This window comes from Lotus japonicus, chromosome 4 (assembly GCF_012489685.1).
Source record: "Lotus japonicus ecotype B-129 chromosome 4, LjGifu_v1.2".
NCBI lineage: Eukaryota > Viridiplantae > Streptophyta > Magnoliopsida > Fabales > Fabaceae > Lotus > Lotus japonicus.
Genome location: NC_080044.1, coordinates 16266799 through 16282408, shown reverse-complemented (window position 1 = coordinate 16282408; position 15610 = coordinate 16266799).

The window sequence follows — 15610 nt, the reverse complement described above, 5'->3', positions numbered from 1 at the left end:
GATCTGAGAAGGGAACACACACCAAAAGCAGCTATTATTCTGGAATCACTTTTGATGGAAGGTGCAAGCACTTCTGCCTCCAGTTATCAAGGTCAGATGGAGAATCATGCTGGAAACACAGATCCAAGCAGTGTAGCAGTAGCAAACCAAGAGATCCACATGCCCATAGAAGAAGAGGCTATGCTTGATGGAGATGCTCTACCTACACAGTGCAGTGTTGTTGTTGACAAAGCCCTTGGATGAAGGGATAGCTTTAGCAGAGTGGGAAAAAGCAAGGAATCTTAGCAGAATATGGACCACATGGCCACTAGGGTCGAATTTTTTGTAATATTTATGGGGGGTGGAGATTATGGACCACAGACTATGTCCACTTATATTTTTATAAGTGTTTTTTGTTGGAACCTTGTTTTACATGTAATCTCAGATTTGTCCAAACAATGAGCAATGTTATTTTGTTCAATCTATGTCATTTGAATTCAGTAATTGCCAATGTCCCTACTTATTATCATGTTACCTAAATTGTCTGAATGAGCAGTGTCAATTATATTCATGAGCAATGTGTTTGGTGAATAAAGTAGGAAGTCATATTGAGAAATAAATGACATAACAACTCTTGTTCAATTTCACAACAACTCTTGTTGAATTTCATTAAGATCAATTCAGGATACATCAATAAGGACAAAACTGCTAACAACATGAAATCCCCAACACTCTTCAACCACCACTCAACAACCACTCAAAACAATAGATAATTCAAACCCTCCCCCTACATAAACACCACACTGTGACTATACAACACATCAAAGCAATCAAACATGCAAGATTCTTGTGAACTTTCTCTACTTCAAGTTTCTTCTTCAGCTTTTTGATCTTTTTCTTAAAATCTGGAACATGCTGCACAGAGTTGGTGTTGGATGAATTGCCAATCTCAGAACTCATAGTCTCAGCCTATACCTCTACATGTGGTTGTCTTCCCTCAAGTGGATCATCAATCCAAAAGAAAAAGTCACATGTTCCTGGAATCTGAAGCAGCAAAGAGAGAAGATTTAAGAAAAAAGTCACATGTGCCTGGAAATTACAGAATAGACATTCATCTTACCTGCCAATTTCTGCATCTAAGGAATCTCCTATCTTGATTTTCACGAGTACCAGCAGTGTATAGCATTAGGGGAACTCCACATTGACATTTTGCCCTTGCACCTGCACTTCTTTGCCTGGAACGACAGGAGGATGCGGATGAAGCATTCATGACGAAAAACTGAAGGAGATCGAGACCAAGGATAACAGAAGAGGAGAAAGACGAAGGAGATCGATGAGAACGAAACAAAGCTAGGCGATTCGAGTCCAGGGAAGGAGATGGATGGGATGAAGGAAATCGATGAGAGAAGGGGGTGGGGAAGACAGGTTCGAGTCTAGGGAATTTGGGGATATCAGGAACCCTAAATTCATGTGAGAAGATTGGGAAATTTGGGGGATTATGTTAATTAGATTAGTTTTTGGACTTTGATTAGGATTAGTTAGATGTTAGGGTTAATTAGGAAATTTTCATTAATTAAAACTGATTTGTATTTTTATTTTTATTTTTATTTTTTTTTCCTTGACACGTCAGCCTCATTTATCCAGTCAGCGTGCCCATTCATCACTCGCCGGAGCTCCGGCGAGGGCCTGCTCCAGACTTATTGCAAACGTGAGGACCCAGATTTGTAAATTTTCCGGGGAGGGACTAATTTCAGATGGCGAGACAAAGACAGGGGCCAAGTAGACAATTAACCCTAATTTTTAAATAATGAATATTTTGGAATAAATGAGAAAAGTAAAAACAATATTTTGGAACGAAACTAGGATATCTAAAAGCATTGTTTGATATGAACATGTTGTTTAACATGCTACTATATGACGTCATGTATTTTTGAGTTGGTTCGTGCTTGTTTGCTTGTGTATTGTATGGGCGTTTAATGGATAAAAGTAGAAGGTGACATTTATGAAGTTCCTACTCATATAATGGAAACTTTTGGTGTTGGATTAGCTGGTGTAAAAATCAAATTAGAGCATTATGCATAATTTATCTAATATGTTTGACTAAAGGTCATTTTATATGGTTACAAAATTCTTGGTATGTTTTTAATGTTGGTGTTGTTGTTAGGGTCAGCCTGTCTTAAGGGCTTTAATATTTATGCATTTGTGCTTATGAACTTTTATGTATGGACTATCATTGCCAGTATTTTGGTTATTTTTGTTGCTTGATATTTCGTTTTTGTTGACTCAGTGATTAATCTGTTTGTTTTTCAGTGATATATCAATGTTTTTATTTCTGCCATTATATACTCATGAGTGAAAGAGAGGTTTGTCACCAGAGCTAATGGATGATTGGTTCCTTGGAATTCTTTTCTATGACATGTTGTGAGGGAATTTGAGCGTAGTTGTGTTTTCATATTTTTTTTATTGTTCCTATACATCTCAGACTTCATTTAGCGACTCTTGATTATGTTTGAATATTTTTATTTGCGGATAGTCTGAGTGTCTTCTTGAGCACAAGCTTAGTTTAAGTGTGGCGAGGTGACGAGTGTCGACTTTATGGTCATAGTATTTTTTACTTTATTTTCTAGCTATAAATCATGCCTACTTTGTTACACTTTCTTTACAAAAACCACATGTTCAAAATTCTCAATAGGTAAGTCACGGCTGGAAAAATGGAAAAGAGAAGGAAAACATGCAAACAATGGAAAAAAAATATTTTGAGAAGTCTGCAAGATGAAAACTCTGAACAATCTGCGTAGGATGGTATTCCTCATTTATTCATTGTTGGATCATACATAACATTTAAGATGTTGTTAGTAACACCCAAAACGTACCACAGTCAAGAGTTATTCCTGATTTATTAATTTTCTTAATCTTAGTGAGTAAGCAATAAATGACTTTGGTATCAAGCCTTTAAAATGGATATGGCCAAGAACGTGGTTATCTTTTGACTTGTGCTTGTTTTGGTCATGTTGCGTTGATTTTTTATCGACAACTCAATACATTATCAATAGGTTATTCAAAATTCTAAGGAGAAAATCACAATTTTCACCTTAAGCGATTAATCTCTTTAATTGAATGCTTTCGTTATGTGCATTAATATTCACTTTTTTTTTTAAATGCCTTACGATGAGGATATAAAGTTTTAGTATGATCATCGATGAATATGTGAAAGGTTTTGATAGGAATAAACTACTTAATATAAAAATACTAATACATTTTTTACCTCAACATACAACTCTTTCAAGGAATTCTTATATGATCATTTAATTTGTATATTAATTTACCATTTTAACATTTCCATATAAAAAAAATTAGAAACAAATTTTTTTAAAACTCCTTTTACATACCATTTATTGGAACTCACGCACTTCAAAAGATTCTACCATGATAGATTTCTTCGAATTCATAGTTTTTTTTTTGGATTAGACTTCATAGTTACTTAATACTATAAGGATTCCGCCCAAATTGTCATCTAAGTTAAAATTAGATAAAAATTTATAATTAACCTTTATAACAAAATCCAATAATTCATTAATTGAAAAAATAATATAATCTTAATAGATATTTTAATCATAATTTAAGTAATATGATTAAAAAAAGATACAATTTGAATGATAATTATATACCCCAAACATAAACTTGTTATAACTTTTAAATACGACAAGTATGGAGCATTAAAAAACAATATAATTCAAAGTGATGTGATTTTTTTGCTATAAATATGTGTGCCAAGCATTAACTTGATAATGTGAATCATTTATATGCCGAATGGGAAGAATAGTATTCAATGTTATACACTTTACTTCCCTCATCCTTTTTCTGACTTTTCTTCTCATGGTTATCAAACGTAGTCCTTCTTCTCAGTTTTGGGATGAGATTCACAACTTCTTGCAAGCACATGCTCAAGCTTAATTTGCACAAGTTATATATGAGTTCAAATTTATTACTATAAAAAGATTGATGTCTACTTCAAAGTACTTGAAGAGGATTTATGTTTGAGATCTATTTGCATTTTGTGATTATCTTAAGCCAAATTTTGATGGGCTTGAATTTCAACACACTACTGATGATATTGATGTCTACTAGATGCTCTTCTTGTTCAACATCTGAGACCAAAGCGATGATCATAAGTCATGAAGTTCGTCTTGACAGAAGAAAAAAGAAGAAGCTCGATCATGTATTCAATCATTTCTGATGATAATGCCACACAAGTTCATATGTGATCTTCTCCAAGAACACATACATTAGCATCACATTCTTCATATATTGCTCCACCATATTATGCATCTTAGTAACCTACCAGACGAGGTAGTGGGTTCAAATTTCATAGCATCGCCAGTGGATCGCTATCGTGATGGTGGTCAAAACAACAATCATAAATTATAATGGATGTGGCCAAGGACATGGTTGTCACTCCTAAGTCCAATATGTAGATTTGTGTTTGTTTTGGTCATGTTGTGTCGATTTTTTATCAACAACTCAAGATATTATCAAAGAATTATTAAAAAATTTAAGCATACAATCACAATTTGCACGTTAAGCGATTCACTATTTAATTGATTGCTCTTGTCCTTTGCATGAATACTCACTTTTTTCAAATTCTTTACAAAGTTTCAGTATGATTATTGATGAATATGTAAAAAGTTAGGTTAAACCTGAAAACCGTCCCTGAACTTTAAGCGAGATTTGATTTCCGTCCCTCGTCGGAAAATCTTCCTAGCGCCACCCTCAGACTATCTTTTTTGTTTAGAAACCGTTCTTACCGCCGATTTGCCTCCAGCCGCCGTACCCAATTGGCATTTTTGGACCTATGTGGACATGCCACATCATCTCATTAAATGACGTGTTAATATTTTTTAAATAAAATAAAAAATAAATATTTTTATTTGTAATTAATCCCCCAAAATTTAAACTAACTTAATTTCTAACCCTAAAACTAACAATCAACCCTAATTAAAAACTAAAATTCAAGAACATTCATCATCTTCAACTCCTTCTTTTATGATCTTCATCATCTTCTTCATGGTGTAAAACAAAACCCAGAAAGCTTTGGTTTTGTTGGATTTGACTGTAAAATAACAAAAAAAATAAAATAAAAAAATAACACACACATCTTCAATAAAAAAAAGAACATAACCCCAAAAAAAATCCTCAGATCTACTCTTCATCTTCCTCTAATTCTCTGTTTTCTCCTTCCAAGCTTCTTCTTTCATCTTCCTCAGCAAGCTTTGGTTTTCCACGACCTTGCAAGCGCTATTGGACAACCCCAAAGTTTCCAACTCTGAATACAACGAGAGTTCCCAACAAAACCCAAACCCAAATTTTGAAATCCCTAGCCCTCCTCACCATCTTCAACCTCATTTCTCACACCTAAAGCTCGATCGAAGACAGAGGGGAGAGAGAGGCAGTGGTTGTGGCCGCTGCGACCATAGTCGTGGCGCAGTTGAAGGTATGAAAAACGGTAGAAAGGGGGGGGGGGGGTTTGAATAACGTTTTCAAGATAAAACTTCCGCCTTAAAGATTTTGACAAATCTTTCGAGAACTTAAGTGCTAAGAATAAGAGATAGAAAAGCACACAAGGATTTTTATCCTGGTTCACTTGATAAATCACTCAAGCTACTCCAGTCCACCCGTTAAGGTGATTTCTTCCTTCTTAGAATGAAGGCAATCCACTAATCAGGTAAGAGTTACAACTGCACTTGAAACCTACAAGTGACTAACAATTACACTGACTTAGCTCACACTAAGATTCACTCTCTTAGTCTTCTCTAGGATCCGATCAACCTTGATCTCCTAAAGGAAAACTATACAACTGTATATGAAGTTCTTGTTTACAAAGAAAGTGCTTCTAAAAAGCTTATAGTAAACACAATGAAATTCAGGATGAAAGAAAGCTTAGAAGAATTTGAATTTGTCTTGCGCGTATGTGAATGCTTCTAGCCGCTTCTTTCAGTCTTCAGCCTCTTATATACTCCAAGGATTAGGGTTGAACGTTGCATGGGAAATGCTACCGTTGGAGGGCAGTTCTGGAAATTCCAGCTTCTGCTATGGCTGAGAACGTTAGGTAGGTCGTCAGGATGGTACAGTTGCTTTTGTACTTGGATAGTGACATGACCTTTAAACCTAGGAGACTTCTGATCAGGGGAATGCTTCATGTTGGAACTTGTGAAGCCGGTTGATCAGAGTCAGAGGGAAAGCACAGATCCTCTGACCATTGTATCTTCTGATTCTGAACTCAGAGGGAAGTACATGGTCTTTAGAGTTTCTTGCTTCTGGACTTCAGAGTTTCCACTGTTCAGCTTCTGTATCTTCAGAGTCTTCTACACCATCAGAACATCTGAACCTTCAGTGTTTCTAGGTTATCAGAACTTCTGGATCTTCAGAGCTTCTAGTGACTGAGTCCACATCAGAGTTTGTGTAGCTTCAGAACTTCTGAAGCTTTTCCATTGTTCATGTTGAACATGGTCAATGCGAAAGCGTTGCTTGGGTCACTCTTTAAGCACAATGCTTCTGATTTGTGTGAGATTGAATAGAGGTCAGAGCCTGTAAATAGCACACTCAGAAAAACACGTTAGAGTACCACAATTGTTCATATCAAAAGGTTAACATGTAATCATCAAAACATAGAGTTGTACTACTAGATCAAAACTTGATCTTACAGCAGTGGCCGCTGGCAGGGGACTCGATTGGGTTGAGCGTTTGGTTTTATGGCGATCTGATGAATAATTTCTCAAAGAAGGCGATGATGAAGACTTTTCAAAGCCTCGTCATTTAACGGAGTGACAGGGCTGAGAGTGAGGGAAGGGAATTCGAGCAAGCTCGGCGAGAGAATTGTTGGTAAATCTGCAAGTGTACGGAATCCACCCGGTTTTAAATATCGAACCACAAGGATTGTGAGTGAATAGATTCGGTTTAAGCCTCGAGTTTGAAGGTTTGTTTTATTGAGGCAAACATATGTCGAAGTAGTAATAAGGAAAAAGAAAATATAAATTCAGAAATGAAACAGAAAATGAAAAGAAAGAGTGATTTACTTTGGATTCTCGCTCAACTAATCAATTCAAGCACATCATTCTAAGCACATGTTCTCATGAATCTCTCCTTGATGTTATAGCCTAAGCAACTACCTATCGATGCCTCGCATAGATAATTCTTTCAAACCAAAAGATAAGCCCAATTCCTTGTGTACTTAAACATTTGTTTGAAGCATAAAGATTATAAAGATCAGGCCAACAAACCCCAACCCTTCCTCTATTCCTAGTAGCAAGTATAGAAGGGGTAATCCCAAATCGGTTCCCTAATCTATAACAAACTGTCGTTCTGATTATAGAAAAGTATAAAGCTAGCACATGTTCTAACATGAAACATAAAGCATGGATATGAGATTCAAGGAAAGAAGAAAAACATGTGGGAAAGAACTTAAGATTATAACTTAAAAGGAAAAGTCTTACAAGAAAACCAAAGTAAAGAAGAGAGATTAGCAAAGCATGGCAAGAGCCATGCTTGGCTAAGAACCTTGAACACAAGCTTGGAAGACTTCTCTCACTCTCCTAGGTGACCTCTACCTCTGAATTTTACAAAGTATGAAAAGATATCCCCCATTCCAAAAGAAAATGACTAAAATCCTATTTATAGGCAAAAATCACGAGTTTGGGCTGTTCCGGGCGCTCAGGCGCCAATTCAGAGCGCCAATTCAGAGCGCCTGAGCGCCAATTCCATGCTGAAAATATGGCCCCTGGAGGTAATTGGCGCCTAGGCGCTCTGAATTGGCGTCTAGGCGCCAATTCAGAAAGCTTGGCAAAAAAAACAACTAGCGCCTAGGCGCCAATTCCCAGCGCCTAGGCGCTCAAAGCTCGCTGAAAAGGCTTTTGATCTTCATTTTAACTCCTCTTTACTCCTCTTTAAGCCTCCATTCAATTCTCCAAGCTTCTTGACCTTCCTTCTCCTTCAGTTTCAGACCTGATTACTCTCATCAAAGCTCAAGGAAAAATATCAAGAATACCAACCATTTAATTGCACAAGGGACTCAAAACTAATGACAATTAACAAAAGACTCAAACTATACTAAAATGCAACTAAAGCCCTTATAAAACTACAAAATTACTAAACTAATGCAAATGCACAAATAAAAGTTAAAATGCATGAGAATGCATGAAACACTACATGAGACATAAGAAAAAGACTCAAAAATAACAAAGAAAAACCCTAAAAACATCATATAAACCCGGGTCATCAAGAATCTCCAGCGTCGTCACCGCCTTGCGTGGGGAGAACACGGTGGAAGAGAAATTGGCCATCGCCCTCATGGCCGCCCGGATCCTCACCAAGGACGAGTATAGGGAAGACCCTTCTAAGAAGCTCATGTTCACCGAGGTTCGAAAATCGCTGGTGGGTGATGTTACGCTTCTCTGCAAGGTTTTCCTCTTCTTGGAGAGCTGCGGTCTGATCAACTACGGCGCGATCGTTGGGGGAAGCGGTGGGGATGCAGAGAAGGAGGAGGAGGAGAGGTGTAAGGGATTCGTGTTGAGGAAGGTGCGCCTAATGGGATTCGTGTTGTGGCCACACCGAACTCGTTGAATGTGAGCTTTGACGAGTGCTAAGGAGTTGCTGGCGTCGTACGCAGATGTTTATGGCTATTTGATGAGTGCTAGGGAGTTGAGTTGTGGGATTTGCTGTGACAAGTGTGGTTTAGATCTGACAAGTGTGGTTTAGATATGATTTGTGCTTTGACAAGTGTGGTTTTAGATCTAATTTTGTGCTTTGATTGTTAGATCTGAAATTGATTTTTAATTTTTTGGATTTTGGATGGAGAAGATGAAGATGATGAAGAACAAAATGAACATTCATATATTTTTTTAGTTTTTAATTTTTTAAATTTATATTCTGGGTTTTTTGTTCTTAATGGTGAAGATGATGATGAAGATCATTGAATATGAATATCAATAAAGATGAAATGGGTGGTTTTGATCTGATTTTATTAGGAGATGAAGTAGGTTAATGTTTGGACTGGGCGAGACCACAGGGTCCCTCGCCCAGGAGACTCAGCCTTAGGCGCGGAACATGTCTGGACCTTGGGCCGCTCTCCCCAAGGCTCAATCGGCCCATTTAGACAGATTAAAGGCACGAAGGCCCAACCCCAAATCTATAAATATGGGACGGTTACCAATTGTAAGGGACTCTTAGCTCATTTGGCAATAATAACATTGAAATTCAGTTATATTTTCTCTCTCTAAACAGTTAAGAGTTCATCTCTCTAAGATTTCCGATCACACTCCACACACTCTAGGAACCATGCCTTGATTCTATGTTCTTGACCGGAACATTGGCGCCGTCTGTGGGGATCGATAAAATTTGATTCCCAGACTACGTGGATCGTGAATTGAAGGAGACATTCTCTGGTTTTCTGTGAGACATTTCGTTAGTTCTTGAGTTTTGGTGAGCATTCGTAGGTGTCGATGGAAACACGTCGCAGACGACGGGAAGAAGACCCCGTGCGCAGACGTACTTCGCCGCCGCGTCGCGTTCGGGGCCGACCACGCCGCCAGACGATTCATCGCGAGGAGGCAACTCCAGTAACCCCTCCGGCTCCGCCCCCGCCTCCTCCGTCTCCAACACCTCCGCTGCCTTCACCGCCAACGTCACCGGAACAAAGAAGGTCGCCAGAACAGTCACCTGAGGACTCAGGAGGAGAGATGCAGGCACCTCAAGCTCCGATCTCCGGAAAAGATTGGAGACGCTTGATGAGCAGCATCGACGAGATAAGGCAGCGGAACGACTATCTTCAGGAGCAGCTAGAGTATTATCGTTACGAGCAGCAGGACGAAGGAGAGCGCGAGGTAGAGACTGTGGCTGAATTTGAGCCATTTTCAGCGGCGGTAAGGGAGGTGGCCATTCCAAATAATTTGAAGAATATAGTCCTCGAAACATACAGCGGAAAAGCAGATCCAAAGGAACACCTACTGTATTTCAATACAAAGATGGTGATTAGCGCCGCTTCAGACGCAGTCAAGTGCAGAATGTTTCCAGCGACTTTCAAAGGAACAACAATGGCGTGGTTCACAACTCTTCCGCGAGGATCCATCACCAACTTCCGAGATTTTTCGTCCAAATTCCTCGTCCAATTCTCAGCGAGCAAGACTAAGCAAGTGACGATCGAGGACTTGTACAACGTGCGACAATCGATGGCGGAGGTACGCGCGCGGGCGAACACGTACATCCTTGATGAGGAGGACGACGCTTTCAAGCGACGAAGGGCGAAGGTGGAAAAGGATGGTGATCAGGGGGACGCGTCGCCAGAGGATAAAGCAAGCAAAGACAAGGTTTAAGGGAGTAAGAGGCGAGACAGGAAAGTCCGGGCAGCGGAGAAGACAACGAGAGACCCTTTGTATCCAAGGAGGGACAATGCTGAGCATCGCCGACCCTGGCACCAGGCTGACTCTCGTCGGCGTGGAGAGTCGGGAAAGAGTCTCAGTGCTCATCTAACGGAGCTGCTGCGTGAGGTCAAGGCGAACCTTGCCGTTGAAGAGGGCGAAAGGGAAGCAGACCCGCCGCTACCAAAATCAGATAAGACTAAGTGGTGTGAGTATCATCGGTCAGCAGGACATGATACAGGGGATTGTTTCACTTTAAAGAATGAGATAGAAAAGCTCATCAGAGCAGGGCGAGCATAGCTAAATGACCGCAATGAGCGTTGGAATGGCGAGCGACAACAGGGAAATAGGTATAGGAACTCTCGCCAGCAGGATGATCGCCGACGGGAGGATCGCTGCAGCACGCCGTGGGCAGAAAAGAAGGAAACACTAGCTACCAAGAAAAAGAACGCAGAAGAAACATTTAATAAAGATCTCGACCCACCGGTGGGCACAATTAATACAATTGCAGGTGGTTTCGGCGGAGGGGGAGATGCAGCTTCGGCAAGAAGAAGACATGTCAGGGCAGTAACCTCGGTGCAACAATACCAAGCTCCTTTAGGTTTCCAGCATCCTGATATAGTAATCTCATCAGCGGATTTTGAGGGAGTCAAAATGCATAAAGATGATCCGATGGTCGTTATGGTTAGGATCAACAATTTTAATGTTCGCCGGGTACTTTTGGATCAAGGTAGCTCCGCCGATATCATTTACGGGGATGCGTTTGATAAGCTGGGTTTAACCGATAAGGATTTGATGCCCTATACAGGAACGCTAGTAGGGTTCTCGGGCGAGCAAGTGTGGGTGCGAGGTTATATAGATCTAGACACCGTTTTCGGAGTAGAGGACAATGCCAAGCTCCTTCGTGTAAGGTACCTGGTGATACAAGTTGTAGCCTCGTACAACGTTATCATTGGGAGGAATACCTTAAACCGTATGTGCGCCGTCATTTCAACAACCCATCTTGCAGTAAAGTACCAGCTGCTTTGTGGGAAGGTGGGGAAAATTGTGGTGGATCAAAGAAGGGCGAGGGAATGCTACAATAATTGTCTCAGCATGTACGGGAAAAAATGAGCAGGCGAGGGGCACCGGTGTCACGAAATTGAGATCCAACAGGAAGGTTAGAACGAGCAGAGTAGGTCAAGGGTTGAGACGCGGGAGATAGACCATGGGAGGGCGAAAAGGCAAAGGAGTAACCACAAGTGAGTTGAAGAAGAAGTCGGGAAGACAGAATGGGACGGACCGTTCACAGACATTTCAGAGGAAGAATGCTGGGCAGGCATCATGGATGACCTAGAAAGGTATAAGTTCAGTAGAGGAGTGTTGGTGATTGAGCCTAGGCTCACCCTTTAGCAAGAAAGACGGTTGGAAAAGCTGGTAGAGGGCAATTTTGACCTCTTCAGCTGGAGTCCGAAGGACGCTACACTTTGGAACTTTCCGCGGTTCAAAGCGTCAGCTCTTTTGAGCATGGGACCAGGCGACTGGAAGGGAAAAGTGGCGATGGGCCGAAGCATGGACTTGGAAGCATCTCGGCGAGAAGATTATGGACAAAGTTTGAGCAAAGTGCCTGATCTCTTTCGGAAGAAGAAAGGCTCGACACACGGTGGTAGGAACAAAGGGAAATCCGTGGTGAGGGAAATAGCCTCCAGGAACAAGAAGGTCAAGGGTAACAGGCAAAATAAAGAACTAGAGGTGAATGGGCATTCTGCGAGTGCATGGATAGCGAGTACCTCGGGGACGAAAGAGGAAGTGCTGGGCACCATACTTTGAGGGACGAGCTAGGCAAGCAGGGGCGTGACAAAGAGGATGACGATTGGGGTTAGCCACGAAGTAGGACTAAAAAATAAAGATGCACTCTTTTTCTCCGACACAGGAGTTTTTTAATGAGGCATCCCTCGATGTAAAAATTCAAAGAAATCAAATACAAAAGGATATTCGCCAGAAATACTCCTAGCTCAAATCATTCAACTCCGTTTGCCCGGTGAGAAAAATTCTCCGAAGGTGGCAATCCAAACACGACCTTGATGTCTGGGGATTGCTCCGGGAAAGTCCGGCGCGAATTGACGCTACCCAGATAGCAAAAATTCAATCATTATATCACGTTTGCTGGTGAGAAAAACTCTCCGAAGGTGGAAATCCCAACACGACCTTGATGTCTGGGGATTGCTCCGGGGAAGTCCAGTGCGAAACGCTGATTTCTCGTTGGCGATGTGTGCGGGAAAGTGACTTATCCCCAAAATGGGGCAAGTCCCTTATCCCCTTAGTCTCCCCGAAATCTGGGAATAAGAGACCTCCCCGAAATATGTGGCGAGAATATAAACTAGGCATAAGTCTAGGTAAACCCATATGGCCATTGGGCCCCCAGCAGTGTAAGCCCTTGGCGGGAAAAAACCGTCGAGGCCGCACCTGCTCTTATGGGAAATATTGGTGCGAAGAAAAGCCTCGGTTCAAAAGCTGAGCAAAAATCCTAGTTTCTTTGGCACACCTTCAAAATCGCTACACGAATGAGCAAAAGGAAAAGCTAAGCCTAAAAGGCGAACGGAGAACACGAAGCGATGGAATTTAAGGCAGAGCCTAAAACGGCGACGAAAAACTCGAGAATAAAACCATGCACGAAAAAAGTTAAATGAATACAAAGATACAATTCAATTACCAAGAAAGCAAAGTACATACAATTAGTACGAATATAACTGTGTTTCATTAACTTTTCTCCCTCATCTTTTCTTCTTCAATTTCAGCAAAGTGCTCGGCGGAATAGCCTGGGGGATCATCTCGACCAACAAGCCCGTGAGGAGTAAATTTCTTAAAAGCTCCCATGCCATCAAGGTTGATTCCTTTGTAGAGATGTTGAACTTGAGCTTTGGCAAGGAAGAAACCACGACCTCGCTCCTCCAAAATTTCAACAGCAACGCCAGCCACGGACCTAGCCTGAGAAGTCTTGATTTGCGAGTCCCTCTCGGCGAGGGCCCGTTTCTTTTCCTCGAGCTACAACCTCACGTCGGCGAAAGACTCGTTCGTTTCCCCTAGTTCACAGAGGAGGGACGCGATTTCCCGATCCTTGAGGATGCAAGTGGCCCTGCTGGCGTTGATCGACTCTATCTTTGCGTTCACTTCCCGTCGCAGTTCAAACCAATCCAGCTCCAAATCTTCCATCCTATCTTTACAAGCTGATAAGTCTTCCTCATGGCGGTTCAGCTCTATGCATAAGTTTGGTTGCTTGTTGGTTTGAGCCACCATTTGGGACATCATCTCGTCATACTTGCGGTGCGCTTCCTGCGCCGCTGCCTGGTAGTCTTCAACCTCCTGCTGGAGTCTCTCCATCTCTAGAGAAGAAGCTGAGCCTTGAGACAGTTGGGCGAAGAGACACCCTGCGCGTAGAAGGTTGAACAGAGCTTCTTGCGCGGCCTAATCAAGGTCGGGAATCTCAGCCACTCTCGCGCTCCCAAAGAAATTGTCAGAAAGGACGAAATCAATAGGAGAAGTCCGCTTGTTTGGAATGGAGCTTGCTTGATCACCAGTGGAAGTGAGATTGGCCTTGAAAGATGCTTGGCAGGGAGATGGCGGGGTGCGAGGAGCAAGGTCTTCACCCTGTGGGTCTACCGAGCGGGCAAGCAAGGTTTCGTCTAGGGTCGCCTCGACTTGAGGAGACGGGCGATCAGGGAAGAGAACCGCCGAAGGGACCCCCTCCAGATTTGGCTCGCCGGTAGCAATTCCTCTAGGGCAGGGTGAGGGTTTAGCGTCGCCCGAAAAAACGTTTTCCTCACCCCCCAAAGCTTGAGGGAAAGCAGCAGCGTCGCCAGTCTTGGATCTTTTCACCTTTTTCTTATTTTTTCTCTCTTTCTGAGAAGAAGGAGCATCGGTACCAGAGGCACCCCTTTTGGATTTTTGGATTTCTCTTAAGGGTAAAGGTTGGACAGTATCTCCGGCGTAGGTTCGGGCCCTTTTGGAGAGGGGACGACCTTAGCCACCTCGGCGGAGGGGATGGTGGTAGTGGAGGAAGACCCCCTGACTCTCTTCGCAGGAGGGGAAGCGATTTCGGTGTCTGAACTAGCCACGGTGTGTTTCTGTTTCACTTCCTCGGTGTTAAAGGTGGGAGGAAATTTGGGAGAATCAGCGGCCAAAGCACGATGCAGTGAGGCTTCGGTGAAATTGAACCCCTCCAAGATTGAGCGGAGGGAGCCGCTGCAGACAACCTCCAACAGTTGGGAGCACTCAAAGATGGGAAGTCCGGCGAAAAGGCCGATGGTGGCTTTGTCCTCGCTGCTCAGCGACGAGTCAGTTGGCGGGGGAACCTCACAAGGACTCTTCGTCCAGTAAAGGGGAAACCGAACATATCCATCTCGTCGGGTGAAGGCTTCAGGGTAAGAGGGATGAACGATCACACGGAAATAGCGTCGCTCGGGGCCCTTCTTAACGTTACTCTTATAAAGGTAAAAGCGCTGCCGACCTGAGCGGGATTACAAGGAAATCCATCCGGGAGTTTCCGTCTTCAGGAATTTTGGGTCTACCCCATAAAAGTAGAAAAAGTGTGAGGCTTTTGCTTCGAGGCCGATAGCTTCGCAGAGGATCTCGAAGCAACGGATGAAGGCCCAAGCATTCTGATGGAGTTGGAAAGGGGCCAGGTTGATTTCCCTCATGACTTGGCAGAGGAACGGGGAAAAGGGTAATTTGATTCCTAACTCAAGGTATAAATATTCATAAACATAGAAGAAATGTGGCCGTTTATCCTTTTTGTTCAAGACCACGACACCTCCAGGGGCGACGAATGTCCAAGCCTGGGCCGATGATGAGGGCATCCTCCAAAGACTTCTCACGGCAGAGCCCTCCGACTTTACGAATTGACTCGGCGATGGACTCGTCAGTAGACAGCTTAGAGGTTTGACAAATGGCCGCATGCTTAGGCTCTTCGACTGTGGGCTGGGGAAGATTGATGAAAATTTGTCGCCAAAAGGCATCTTTCTCATCTTTGTTAAGGGGAGTTCCCCCGGCAGGAGGCGTAGCCGTCGGGGCAGGAGTGGGGGGCGCAGAGGCAGCACTTCGGGACCGGGAGGACCTATGGGTACGACGCTTGGGAGTCATTTCTGAGAATGAAGGGAGAAGGCTCACAAGGAATGTTGAGTCGATGACTTTTGGATTATTGCCGGATGTTCAAGAATGGCGAAAGTGGAGAAGAAAGAAAGTTT